The 13,294-nt window shown below is 40.7% G+C and overlaps 1 long non-coding RNA gene across 2 annotated transcripts in view; it reads right to left on the bottom strand.

Moving 5' to 3' along the window:
- The window catches only part of LOC142870071 (uncharacterized), a 95,177-nt gene that overhangs the window by 80,526 nt on the left and 1,357 nt on the right, over positions 1–13,294 (bottom strand). For both annotated transcript variants that reach the window (XR_012918624.1, XR_012918623.1), the window contains exon 2: positions 11,339–11,432. This is a non-coding gene — a long non-coding RNA (uncharacterized LOC142870071). The remainder of the gene's footprint in view (positions 1–11,338; positions 11,433–13,294) is intronic.

Here is a 13,294-nt window from a genome sequence, read left to right as displayed (position 1 = left end):
TCTTCCACAACCCATGTAAACTATGAAAGGAAAAAAACACATTTTAAAAAGTGCTAACCTTTCAGAACAAATTATTCATTGAGTCTCATCAGTACCACCACTGTTAAGTTACAGTTGAACTAAAAGGGCAGAAGAGATCGATTCTGTACCTCTAATATTTTTACATATCACAAGATAATTAGTTCCCTTAGAGTCAATTAAAATTTAAAAATTATTTTTTGCAAGTAATATAGTACAGTTGAATTTGGTGGTTGTTTTTTTTTTTAACTTTTGTTGATTTTTGAATTAAGAAATGTATGGCTGTCTAAATTGTGCTATTTAATATACAACTTACGATCAATCCCAATCATGTAAGAATACTCTTGGGAAGCATGTATTGATTTTAAACTGTACTACAGGAGACCTAGAAATATGTTAGAGAGAATAACTTGAGCTGAACAAGAGGAGTATCAGACACTTAGCATTTCTTTTAAAAAACTGTGTAGGGTTTAAAAAAAAATTTGGTCCAAAGTTTTCACTTTGTATTCATGCTTCTGATGTCTCTTAAATTAGGGTCATTATTATCCATTAGTTTCTATAACTAAAGCTATTTTGTACCATTTCTATCATTGACTGAAAAAAATGTAAATTGCTGTAGGATTTAGACTTCTGAAATGGAATGGTGTTTTCAACTCTGCTGCAATTTTGTGTCAGTACAGGCTGCTTTACCTTAGAGCAATTAGTGTTTTGTGAGAGATGTATAACAAATTGCAGGACTAATCAAGGGAAAAAAATTACCCAGCAGTTGAGATAGGTTTTAATTAATTATATTGCTAGCTTATTAGGGAAAGGTCTTTGAAAAGGTAATCAAAAAACATCACATATGAACTGTTCGTTCTCTTAGGACTATTTTTAAAATGGAAATTTCTTGATTAGTCTTCAGTCCACCTCCAAATCCTCTCAAGGATTTGGAATGGAATTAGGTGTCCTTCTGGTAACTTTCTGATTGGTCTCCCTTCTCTCTGAGTAGAAATAAATAAAGACCACTCAAATAAGAACAAACAAAGGCTATTTGTTCAGAGCTTGTCATCATCACAAGGGAGTCAGTCACCATCACTTGTGTTTGGCACAGAATCAAAGGCAGGCAGGGGAGTGGGAAATCTTCAGAGAGGAAAGAAGGGAAGGTTCAGGTGTTGGCATGGGGGCTGTTGGCATGAGGCAGGTGGCTAACTAGAAATGGGGCCTCCATGTGATTGGTTAGGACATAGTTGGTTCACTCTCTCACCTGGAAAGAATATAAAGTAGTAAGAGTGAATACCTGTTCTGTCATTAACTTCTATATCCATTGATCCTAGAACTGAACCCGGCAGGTAAGTGGCACTCAACAAGGAGTTCCTGAAGGAATGGAGTAGGAATATGAACATTCCTTGGCAGCAAATTGTCTTATGCATCTCTCTTATCCTCTCTAACCAGATTTCCTCATGTACAAAAATGGACTTACTCCCATCCTTTTAATATCAGCTACTGTTTATTGAATAATTACCATACGTTCAACTGGAGTAGGCACTTTGACGTCATTATCTCATTTAATCCTCTGAACAACCTTATCTACGACAGGAGATTATTATTCTCATTTTTATAGATGGAGGAAGTTCAAAGTTATTATCTTGCCCAGGTTACTTGCAATTATTAGACATGTGACCCAGGGCAACTTAATTCCTTTCTCTGTGATCCTTCAGTTTCCTCCTCTTCAGTGGAGGTGACAAAAACACTTGCTTCAAAAGCTTGTTATGATATTAATAGGTTGGAGAGAAGAAAACAGTCTTCCTTATGGCAAAATGCCAACCACTAAGTGGCTGGAATAATGAAAGTGGAAAAATCACAGTGTTGCAGGTGGCATCATGAATGGAGGCTAAAACTAGTGAGTGAAGGTTTTAGGAGAGACAGCCTCAAAGTATATCCACATAAATTACCTTCTAAGGAGAAAAGAATGACTAGTAACTTCACAGTGGAGAAAACTGGTGGCATTAGCTACCAGTTTTAGCACATTAGCTAAGTTATCAAAGTTAACTTTCACCCAGAATTGGAACAAATAAACACAACGGGCCTTCTGACATGATGCACTGAGCGGAATATCACCTTGTCGTATTCTTGGCCAGTAAGTGGAAAAAACAAAAACAAAACAAAACAACAGACAAGCCCAAACTGAGAGACATTTAACAAAACAGTCAAATTTTGCAGAAACATTCACATCATGTAGCACAAGTACACTGAGGAATGTTTCAGATTAAAGAGATGAAAAAGGCAGGACAGCTCACATGCTCCTGGACTGAATCCTGGATGGAATGTTTTTGTTTTTTTGCTATTAAGGACATTAAGGGACAACTAGTGAAATTTTAATAAACTCTGAGATTAGGTGACAGTATTGCATCAATGCCATTTCCTTAACTTATGATAATTGCACTCTGCTTATATAAGAGAATGTCCCTGTTCTTAGGAAATATAAAATGAAGTATTTAGGCTTAAAGGGGCATGATGTATGCAACTTGGTTTCTTAGAGTTCAGAGAAAAACATAAACAGTCTAGGAATGATAAGGCAAACAGTAATGTGTTCATATTTGTGGAATCCGGACAGATGGTTATGATTTATGAAATTTTACTGTAAGTCTGAAATTATTTAAAAATAAAAAGTTAAAAGTTAAAAATGGTTCAAATAAAAGCTTGTGAAGAGGATTAAAGAACTTAGAACTCAGGCCTTAAAATATTAGCGATTAGATATAATTATTATCACTACACAATGAAGAAATGGCAGGGCCACCTATCTGGCTGGGAAGCCCTTGTCCTCGATCCACTCATACCTTCACTTTATTATTCAGAGTTCAGAGAAGTCCTATTAGATAATGAATAGAAAAGTCTTCACATAAACTGTGAAGTGCTGTGACTCTGTGAATGTTTACAAACTTGTGATGTGAGCTCAGATTCTTGTGGGCAGCTATTTGATGGCCTTTTAACAATATTGTTCATGAGGCTGTTGAGGCCCAGGAAGCTTTTCAAATACCATCACTGCAGTGACAAGGTCAGAACTAAAACCCAGCTCTCCCAGCTTTCAGTCCCATCCTTTTAACACTAGACTGTGGGCTGCAAGAACAAAGTTAGGAAAGGAAACTTTCACACCCTGGCATGTTTGCCTCTTGCACTCTCTGGTGGTGCTCTCTGCAGTCTGAGGAGGTTGTTACCCCAGGACCCTGCCTATGCCTGGCCTCTGTTTTCTGGACTAGAGCCCAGGGACTAAGGTAGGTGGTGACAAGCCTAAGGGCAACCAATTGCATTTCAGTGTCATCTCTCCTACAGTTGATGCTGACTGAAAGGCATCTTTCTTATATCTGATGGTAAAAAATATTTTTTCCCTCCTTCTGAAAATATTGTTAGAAAGTGGAATCTCCTGCTGGCCTAGGATTTTGGCCCCTACACATATCCAGATACCTGAGGCTGTTTCTTCTTAATGGTGGTCTACTGCCTTATTAACATTTCTAAAGACTCTAAGTGAATTGTATTTTAAAGAAACCTTTGGATTGGCCAGGCATGGTGGCTCACACTTGTATTACTAGCATTCTGGAAGGCTGAGGTGGGAGGATCCCTTGAGGTCGGGAATTCCAGACCAGGCTGAGCAACAGTGAAACACTGCCTCTACTAAAAATAGAAAAAAATTATCTGGGCATGCTGGTGCCTGCCTGTAGTCCAAGCTACTTGGGAGGCTGAGGCAGGAGGATCACTTGAGCCCAGGTTTGAGGTTGCTGTGAGCTAGGCTGACGCCATGTCACTCTAGCCCAGCACTCTAGTGAGACTCTGTCTCAAAACAAACAGGGGAGTGGAGCAAGATGGTAGACGAGAAATACTGCCAGACAAAGTGTCTCTGCAGAAAAGACAGATTTTAGCAGAAATTAGAAAAAAGCAGCAAGAAGACGAGCATACAGCGGACGAGGGCCGGAAGGAGGGGTACCTGAGACCCCAGGAGACTCCACGGGAGGACGCTGCAGAGGAGAACTGGAGGCTGAGACCACCGGAGCAGCCCGGAGACCAGCGGCAAGGGTAGGTGGATTTGCTGTTTCCCCTCCCCTGCATTTGGGACTGCTGGTGGGCTCCCCAGCGGGTGGAGAGACCTGCAGACATCAGCACAGAGATGGCCGCCGCCAGCCAGCAGTGAGCCTGTAGCAGACGTGGCACCAGGTTCCCAACTTCCTCCAGGCACCTCCATGTGCACAGACCCAAGCCGCGTGGCAGGCACCATATTGCCTCCTCCTCCCCTCCGCCGACCCTACCCGCGGCTGCCCAGAGAGACAATACAGCCACCAGCCAGAGGCACCTCCAGGGAACGGGACCTTCCCTTTTGGGACCCTACAGCTGACTCAGGGGAAGTCAGACTGTGAGCTCCCTACCTGCCCGCCCTCCCAGGTGCTGCTGGCATGGTGTTCCCAGGAGAACGGTGCCGACTCAGAGGCTGACAGACATAGACCCAGCTTGGGCTCCCTGTGGGTGAATTGGGACCGGAAATCCTCTCCCTGGTGGGGATACAGTTTGAACTCTAGGACCCAGAGGTCGGACCTGCAGACAAGATCCCCTGCACCGAGGGCTAGCATTGCCTGGGGCACAGAAGGGTTATACGTGAACAGCCTACTGAGGTGTGTGTGCCTCCAGGGGTGGATCGGCGTCCTAGAGGGCAACCGTCCTCCCAGGAGGAGGCTGTGCACCCAACCCAAGTGGCGATCCTGTGCAGGGAACCTCCCCGCCAGCATCACAGTCCAGGGAGGCCTGGTGGCTTGTGGTCTGGCCCACTGGCAGAGGCCTAGGAGTAGCTGCGGAGTTGGGGAGGGTGGAAAGAAGCAAGTCCCGCTCCAGACTGCGGGTCTCAGACAGCCCCACACCCACACCCAGACTTTCTGGGTGAGTGGGACCATTCAATTCCCGCCCTGACAGCTTTCCCTGGAAGCAGAGAACAGAACTTTGACCCCTGCTAATGGCCTGAGGGCAGGCTTACCCAACCCAGCTCAGCCCACAACAAGAGCTGATAACAGGACACAAAATCAACAGCATAGCCTGTTCCTCCAAGCAAACGCCACCTACTGACAGGGACGGCATCTTGCACGGCCTTTCCACGGCACCCACTGACTCAATATACAGGGAGTGGTCTAATTTCACCCACAGACACCACCTAACGCCTCAGAAACTAAACAAGGTGTGTGAATACCCAAACAATCACTTAAGGAAAGAAACAACAACTGATCGACATGGGAAGAAATCAGCAAAAGAACTCAGGAAATATGAAGAACCAAACAGAAAACACACCCCCAAAGAGGAGCACCAGCCCCCTAGAAATGGACACCAACCCAAATCAGGCAACCAATATGACAGAAGAGGAATTTCGTATGTGGATCATAAGAACACTCACCCAGCTGCAACAACAACTCAATAACCAACACAAAGAAACCATAAAAAGCCTCCAGGATATGGAAAAAGAAATATAAACAATGAAGAAAAGTGTAACCGAACTCCTGGAAATGAAGAATCAATTCAAGGAACTACAAAATACAGTGGAAAGTCTCAAGAACAGGGTAGATCAAACAGAAGAAAGAATCTCAGAGCTTGAAGATAACACCCTCCAATTAAATAAATCAGTCACAGAAATAGAGCAGAGAAACAAGAGAAAAGAGCAAAGCCTACAAGAGCTGTGGGATTATGTGAAGAAACCTAATGTGAGGGTCATAGGGTTACAAGAAGGGGAAGAAGACAACACTCAAGGGTTGGACAAGCTGTTTGAAGATATAATAGAGGAAAATTTCCCAGGCCTTGGTCAAAATCTTGATATACAAGTTCAAGAAGCTCAGAGGACCCCTGGGAGATTCAACGCAAACAGGAAGACGTCACGACATGCAGTCATCAGACTGACCAAAGTATCAACTAAAGAGGCCCTTCTAAGAGCTGTAAGACAAAAGAGGCAAGTAACATACAAGGGAAAGCCAATTCGAATAACATCATACTTCTCTAATGAGACTTTACAAGCAAGGAGAGACTGGGACCCCATTCTCACTCTTCTGAAACAAAACAATGCCCAGCCTAGAATATTATTCCCTGCAAAACTAAGCTTCGTATATGAAGGATAAATAAAAACATTCTCAGACAAGCAAAGGCTCAGAGAATTCACCAAGACAAGACCAGCCCTACAAGAAGTACTTAAAACAGCGTTACGCACGGAACATCATAATAATAACCCACGAATATAAAAACAACCAAAACCCAAAGATATTAAAGGCCAGATATTACAATGGCTCAAGACAGAAATCATAGCAACAACATCCAACCCAACAGAATGAACAGTAATCTACCTTACCTATCAGTTCTCTCAATAAATGTGAATGGCTTAAACTCTCCACTCAGGAGACATAGGCTGGCTGAATGGATAAGAAAATACAAGCCAAGTATATGCTGTCTTCAGGAAACACATCTAACCTGCAAGGATGCATATAGACTAAAAATAAAAGGGTGGAGATCAACATTCCAAGCAAATAGAAGCCAAAAGAAGGCTGGTGTGGCAGTTCTAATTTCAGACGATTTAGTTTTTAAACCAACAAAAGTAGTAAAAGACAAAGAGGGTCATTATATAATGGTGAAGGGCACAGTCCAACAAGAAGAGATAACAATTTTAAATATATATGCACCCAACTTAGGTGCACCCAGATTCATAAAGCAAACCTTACTGGACCTAAGCAAATGGATTAATAGCAACTCCATAATCGCCGGGGATTTCAACACCCCACTGACGGCACGAGACAGATCCTCCAAACAGAAAATTAATAAAGAAATAATGGACTTAAACAAAACTCTAGAACAATTGGGTCTGACAGACATCTACAGAACATTCTACCCAAAATCCACTGAATATACGTTCTTCTCATCAGCTCACGGGACATTCTCTAAGATTGACCATATCCTAGGACACAAAGAAAATCTCAAGAAATTTAAAAAAAATAGAAATCATACCATGTACCTTCTCAGATCACAGTGGAATAAAACTAGAAATCAACCCTAACAGAAACTCACATTTCTACACAAAAACGTGGAAATTAAACAACCTCCTACTAAATGATTACTTCGTAAATGAAGAAATCAAGACAGAAATAAAAAACTTCTATGAAGAAAACGACAATGGAGAGACAAGTTATCAACTCCTCTGGGACACAGCTAAAGCAGTTCTGAGAGGAAAGTTTATCTCCATAAATGCCTATAACCAAAAGACAAGAAGATCACAAATAGACAATCTAATGAAACGACTCAAAGAGCTGGAAAAAGAAGAACACACCAACCCCAAACCCAGCAGAAGAAGTGAAATCAACAAGATCAAATCAGAACTAAACGAAATTGAAAACAGGAAAGCTATTCAGGAGATTAATAAAACAAAAAGTTGGTTCTTTGAAAAAATAAACAAGATTGACACACCATTGGCTAAGCTAACGAAAAGCAGAAAAGAGAAATCTCTAATAAGCTCCATCAGGAATAAAAAAGGAGATATCACAACTGATCCCAAAGAGATACAAGATACAATTTATGAATACTACAAAAATCTTTATGCACACAAACTGGAAAATGTGGAGGAAATGGACAAATTTCTAGAAACACACAGCCTCCCTAGGCTCAACCAGGAAGAAATAGATTCCCTGAACAGACCAATCTCAACAGCTGAAATAGAAACAGCAATTAAAAATCTCCCTAAAAAGAAAAGTCCCGGTCCAGATGGCTTCACACCTGAATTTTACCATACTTACAAAGAAGAACTAGTACCTATCTTGCAGAAACTATTCCACAACATCGAGAAGAATGGAAACCTCCCCGACACCTTTTATGAAGCGAATATTACTCTGATACCAAAACCAGGAAAGGATGCAACAAAAAAAGAAAACTACAGACCAATATCCCTAATGAATATAGATGCAAAAATTTTCAACAAAATCTTAGCTAACTGAATCCAGACACTTATCAAAAAAATAATCCACCACGACCAAGTGGGCTTCATCCCAGGGATGCAGGGATGGTTCAACATACGTAAATCTATAAATGCAATTCACCACATAAACAGAAGCAAAAACAAAGACCACATGATTCTTTCAATAGATGCAGAAAAAGCTTTTGACAAAATTCAACACCCTTTCATGATACAAACACTTAAGAAAATAGGCATAGAAGGGACATACCTCAAAATGATACAAGCCATATATGACAGACCCATAGCCAACATCATACTGAATGGGGAAAAATTGAAATCATTCCCACTTAAAACTGGAAGCAGACAAGGCTGCCCACTATCTCCACTTCTGTTCAACATAGTGCTGGAAGTCTTGGCTACAGCAATCAGACAGGAAAATGAAATCAAAGGTATCCAAATAGGGGCAGAAGAGATCACACTTTCACTGTTTGCTGATGATATGATATTGTATCTAGAAAACCCCAAAGATTCAACCAAGAAACTCCTGGAACTGATCAATGAATTTAGTAAAGTCTCAGGATACAAAATCAATACACAGAAATCAGAGGCATTCATATATGCCAACAACGATCTAATTGAGAACCAAATCAAAGACTCAATTCCCTTCACAATAGCAACAAAGAAATTAAAGTACTAGGAATATACTTAACCAAGGACGTAAAAGACCTCTACAGGGAGAACTATGAAACACTGAGGAAGGAAATAGCAGAGGATGTAAAGAGATGGAAATCCATACCATGCTCGTGGATCGGTAGACTCAATATCATCAAAATGTCTATACTACCCAAACTGATCTACAGATTCAATGCAATACCTATTAAAATCCCATCAGCATTCTTCACAGATATAGAAAAAATAATTTTACGCTTTGTATGGAACCAAAGAAGACCCCGAATATCAAGAGCAATTCTAGGCAACAAAAACAAAATGGGAGGCATCAATATGCCAGATATCAAACTATACTACAAAGCTGTAGTAATTAAATCAATATGGTATTGGCACAAAAATAGGAATATTGACTAGTGAAACAGATGTGAGAATCCTGATATAAAACCATCCTCATATAGCCATCTAATCTTTGACAAAGCAGACAAAAACATACGCTGGGGAAAAGAATCCCTTTTCAATAAATGGTGCTGCGAAAACTGGATAGCCACCTGTAGAAGGCTAAAACAGGACCCACACCTTTCACCTCTCACAAAAACCAACTCACACTGGATAACAGACTTAAAACTAAAGTATGAAACTATTAGAACTCTAGAGGAAAAAGTTGGAAACACTCTCCTAGACATTGGCCTGGGCAAAGAGTTTATGAAGAAGTCCCCAAAGGCAATCACAGCAGCAACAAAAATAAATAAATGGGACATAATCAAACTACAAAGCTTCTGCACAGCCAAAGAAATAGTCATGAAAGTAAACAGACAACCTACAGAATGGGAGAAAATTTTTGCATCCTATGCATCCGATAAGGGACTGATAACTAGAATATACTTAGAACTCACGAAAATCAGGAAGAAAAAATCAAATAACCCCATTAAAAAGTGGGCAAAGGACTTGAACAGAAACTTTTCTAAAGAAGACAGAAGAATGACCAACAAACATATGAAAATATGCTCAACATCTCTAATCATCAGGGAAATGCAAATCAAAACCACAATGAGATATCACTTAACCCCAGTGAGAATGGCCTTTATCAAAAAATCTCCAAACAATAAATGCTGGCGTGGTTGCGGAGAGAGAGGAACACTCCTACACTGCTGGTGGGACTGCAAACTAGTTCAACCTCTGTGGAAAGCAATATGGAGATATCTTAAAGCGATACAAGTGATTCTACCATTTGATCCAGCAATCCCATTGCTGGGCATCTACCCAAAAGATCCAATGACACTCTTTTGGAAGCTAAGACCCTCAACACCCCTATGACTTGTCCTACGCAGGGGCTTCACCCTGGAAAATTCCCAGGACAAAAATAGCACCCCACCCTCCAGCTATAGCTCCGAGAAGAATACATTCCATGACGTGCTGACCACGGAATGCTCCAGGGTGTGCTAACTGCAATTGTTCCCGACCACCTGCCAGGTTGGGGTTGAGTAATCAGTCACAAACAGACGCTGGTTGGGGCTAATTGGCCCAAACCCAAGCTTCATCATCACCCCACTCTACTTCCCTGTTTCTACTTCCTTGTTTCTGTATGCTTATAAAACCAACTAAGAATCTAAGTAAAGTAGACCTTGACAACCATTTGCTTGGTCTCGTTCCTTTCTCTCGCCCATCTCTTTCAGGCATGGTCCCCCTTGACCCTCACGAGTAACAGAAGGTCCCGCGGGCCGGGAAAACATTCTACAAAAAAGACACCTGCACTCGAATGTTTATAGCAGCACAATTCATAATAGCAAGGCTGTGGAAACAGCCCAAGTGTCCATCAATCCAAGAATGGATTAATAAAATGTGGTATATATATACCATGGAGTACTATTCAGCTCTAAGAAACAATGGTGACATAGCACATCTTATATTTTCCTGGTTAGAGCTGGAACCCATACTATTAAGTGAAGTTTCCCAAGAATGGAAAAATAAGCACCACATATACTCACCAGCAAACTGGTATTAACTGAACAGCACCTAAGTGGACACATAGGTACTACAGTAATAGGGTATTAGGCAGGTGGGAGGGGGGAGGGGGGCGGGTATATACATACATAATGAGTGAGATGTGCACCATCTGGGGGATGGTCATGATAGAGACTCAGACTTGTGGGGGGAGGGGGGAAATGGGCATTTATTGAAACCTTAAAATCTGTACCCCCATAATATGCTGAAATAAAAAAAAAATTAATAAACCTTTTATATTACAAAAAAAAAAAAAAACCCTGTGGGTTGGCTAGGAAACAAATGTTTTTACTCAATCTTAGCAGTCTATAATGGGTTCCAAAAAGCAAGGATTTGAAATTCATTTTTTATGCTGACTTGCCACAGACGAATTTGTTTCACTGATTAAGTAGGAAGAACCCAGATATAGATGATTTTCCTCCCTGAGGTATTGACTTCACAGGCAAGAGAAGTCATTGTGTTTCTGTAATGCTACAGAATGAAAATCTCCAATAAATCAGAACTGGAAGGCATTCTGTTTAGAGAAAATGGTCCTGAAAATATTTATCAGCTCACAGTTTCCTCATCTGTAAAATAATCTATAGGTTTATTGTGAAAGTTGAATAGCATAAGGAATGGGAAAGAAATTTGTTTCTACAAACAATAGTTAAGTGAATAATAATAATAATAATAATAAGCCCAGATTCAGCAATGGTGCAGTTAGGAAGTACTTACTTTTTATTCTGGCCCACCAGAAATGCTTCTCAGCTGGGAGACTTAGCTTCTGCCATGGGCTGTTTTCTCAATGATGTGCTTGGAGTTCCTGAAACTGGAAGGAATTTTCCCTGTGAAAACTTAGCTGGTCGACTAACAGTGGGTAAGAAAAAGGAGGCTGGCACGGTGACTCATGCCCATAATCCTAGCCAAGTTGGAGGATCACTTGAGGCCAGGAGTTGGAGACCAGCCTGGGTAACATATTGAGACTCTGTCTCTAAAACTGAGTCTTTATTTTTGTTCTCTAAAATAATAATTTTAGAAAAAAGGATAGTGGAGGAATCCTGAGTTTAAAAACAAAAAAGGAACAGGTTACTTACAAGCAAATGGATAATAGCAAGTGGATTTCTTCATGCTCCCTATTTATAGGAGTAAGTTTATTGTGTTAGTGTTTTAAGGAAAGCAATACTATAGTGGCAGAGGAGTTCAGGAATTCCTCATGAATCTATAGAACAATAAAATAATTAAATAATCTGCCTCTATTTTGGGTTCCTCTGAGCAATTAAACTAAAGGATGCCACAATATTTTATTTACCATTGCACTTTGATAGAAACAACATCAGTTTATATTACTTATATAAACTGCCTTTATGATTTCTTTGGGAACCACAGATTAAGTCAGTTTAGCCTTGTTTATTTACTGTCTCGGCCATAAGTAATAAACTTAATCCACTTAAAATTTTACAACAGTAATTTGCATACTTGCCTTAAGATGATCATTTTTCTACATGCATAAAGTTAATTGTTATTTGGCCACTTTTACTTATTAAAATATCTTGAAGGCAGTCAAGACATCATCTTTGGCAAGCATTTATGCAAGAAGAACAGGAAATGTGTAAACTACATATACACTATAAGAAGTGTATAAAATAAACCTTTCTAGTTATGGTAAAAGTGGTCTAACAATGATTACTATCATTTATTAATTACTACAATTTATTAGGTATCACATTTCAGGCACTAGGGGAAGACACTTTAACACATTATTTGTACTTACAACAAACCTGGAAGGTAGGTACTATGACATCCTTACACAGAAGAGAAAAATATGAGGCCCAGAGTTTGCAACCTGCTCCCCTCCGCTTGGTAAGTGGGGCAAGTCTTTCCGCAATATTCCCTGCTCCCACCCCCACTAGCCAGGAGTCTCTATCATGTCACTTTTATTTGGTCACTTTCACCCACACATTTCACATTCATGGAATTTAGTTTTTTTCTTTAAAAAATAATCTGCATGACACATTGTTCATTCAGGCAGTTCTGCAGAATTCCAAGTGTCAGAAACAGTTAATACAATTGGAGAAATACTGAGTAAGCGGTTTAGGCCCACACTTTTGTTTGAGTACAATGCATTTTACCCAATCGGTTTTAGTTTAATTCCTGTGTTGTTTTAAATTTCTGTAAACTCTTTGAGGGAGTTTTGCACACGTACTGTCTAGCTCAGAGTCCTAGACACAAAGCGGGCACTCAATAAATGCTGAACGAATTGGGTAACTATTACTGTTGTTGTTTTTTTTTCCTAAAAAGTCTCAACCAGTTAAACTAATGTACTTAAGGATTTTTAAATGGAACAGACAATGATGGATCTGTGTCTCCAAAACGTTCCCTCCTGCGGTGTCTGAGGGGGCGGGGTGGGGTGGGGTGGCGAATGCCTTACCAGTCCCTCTAAGAAAGGGCACTACATAGCAAGATCACCTATCCCAATCTTGCTCTACCTGGGGTCCCCTCACATCTGACCAGCTCTCTGGGTCCCCGAGAGAACCAGCGTAGAGAGGGCGGGGAGCACCCACTGCCACGGGCGCACGCTGGGAGCCACGTTGAAGTTCGGAGAACAGTGTTTACCAAACAAAGGACGGTGCAGTCTCGGTCCCGGGACCAGCTGCAGCCGCCAGAAGAAAACGTTAGGGCCGCAGTGACAAA

This window comes from Microcebus murinus, chromosome 3, assembly GCF_040939455.1.
Source record: "Microcebus murinus isolate Inina chromosome 3, M.murinus_Inina_mat1.0, whole genome shotgun sequence".
Taxonomy (NCBI): Eukaryota; Metazoa; Chordata; class Mammalia; order Primates; family Cheirogaleidae; genus Microcebus; species Microcebus murinus.
Note: the sequence above shows the minus strand (reverse complement) of the source record. Positions and strands in the feature narration are given on the sequence as shown.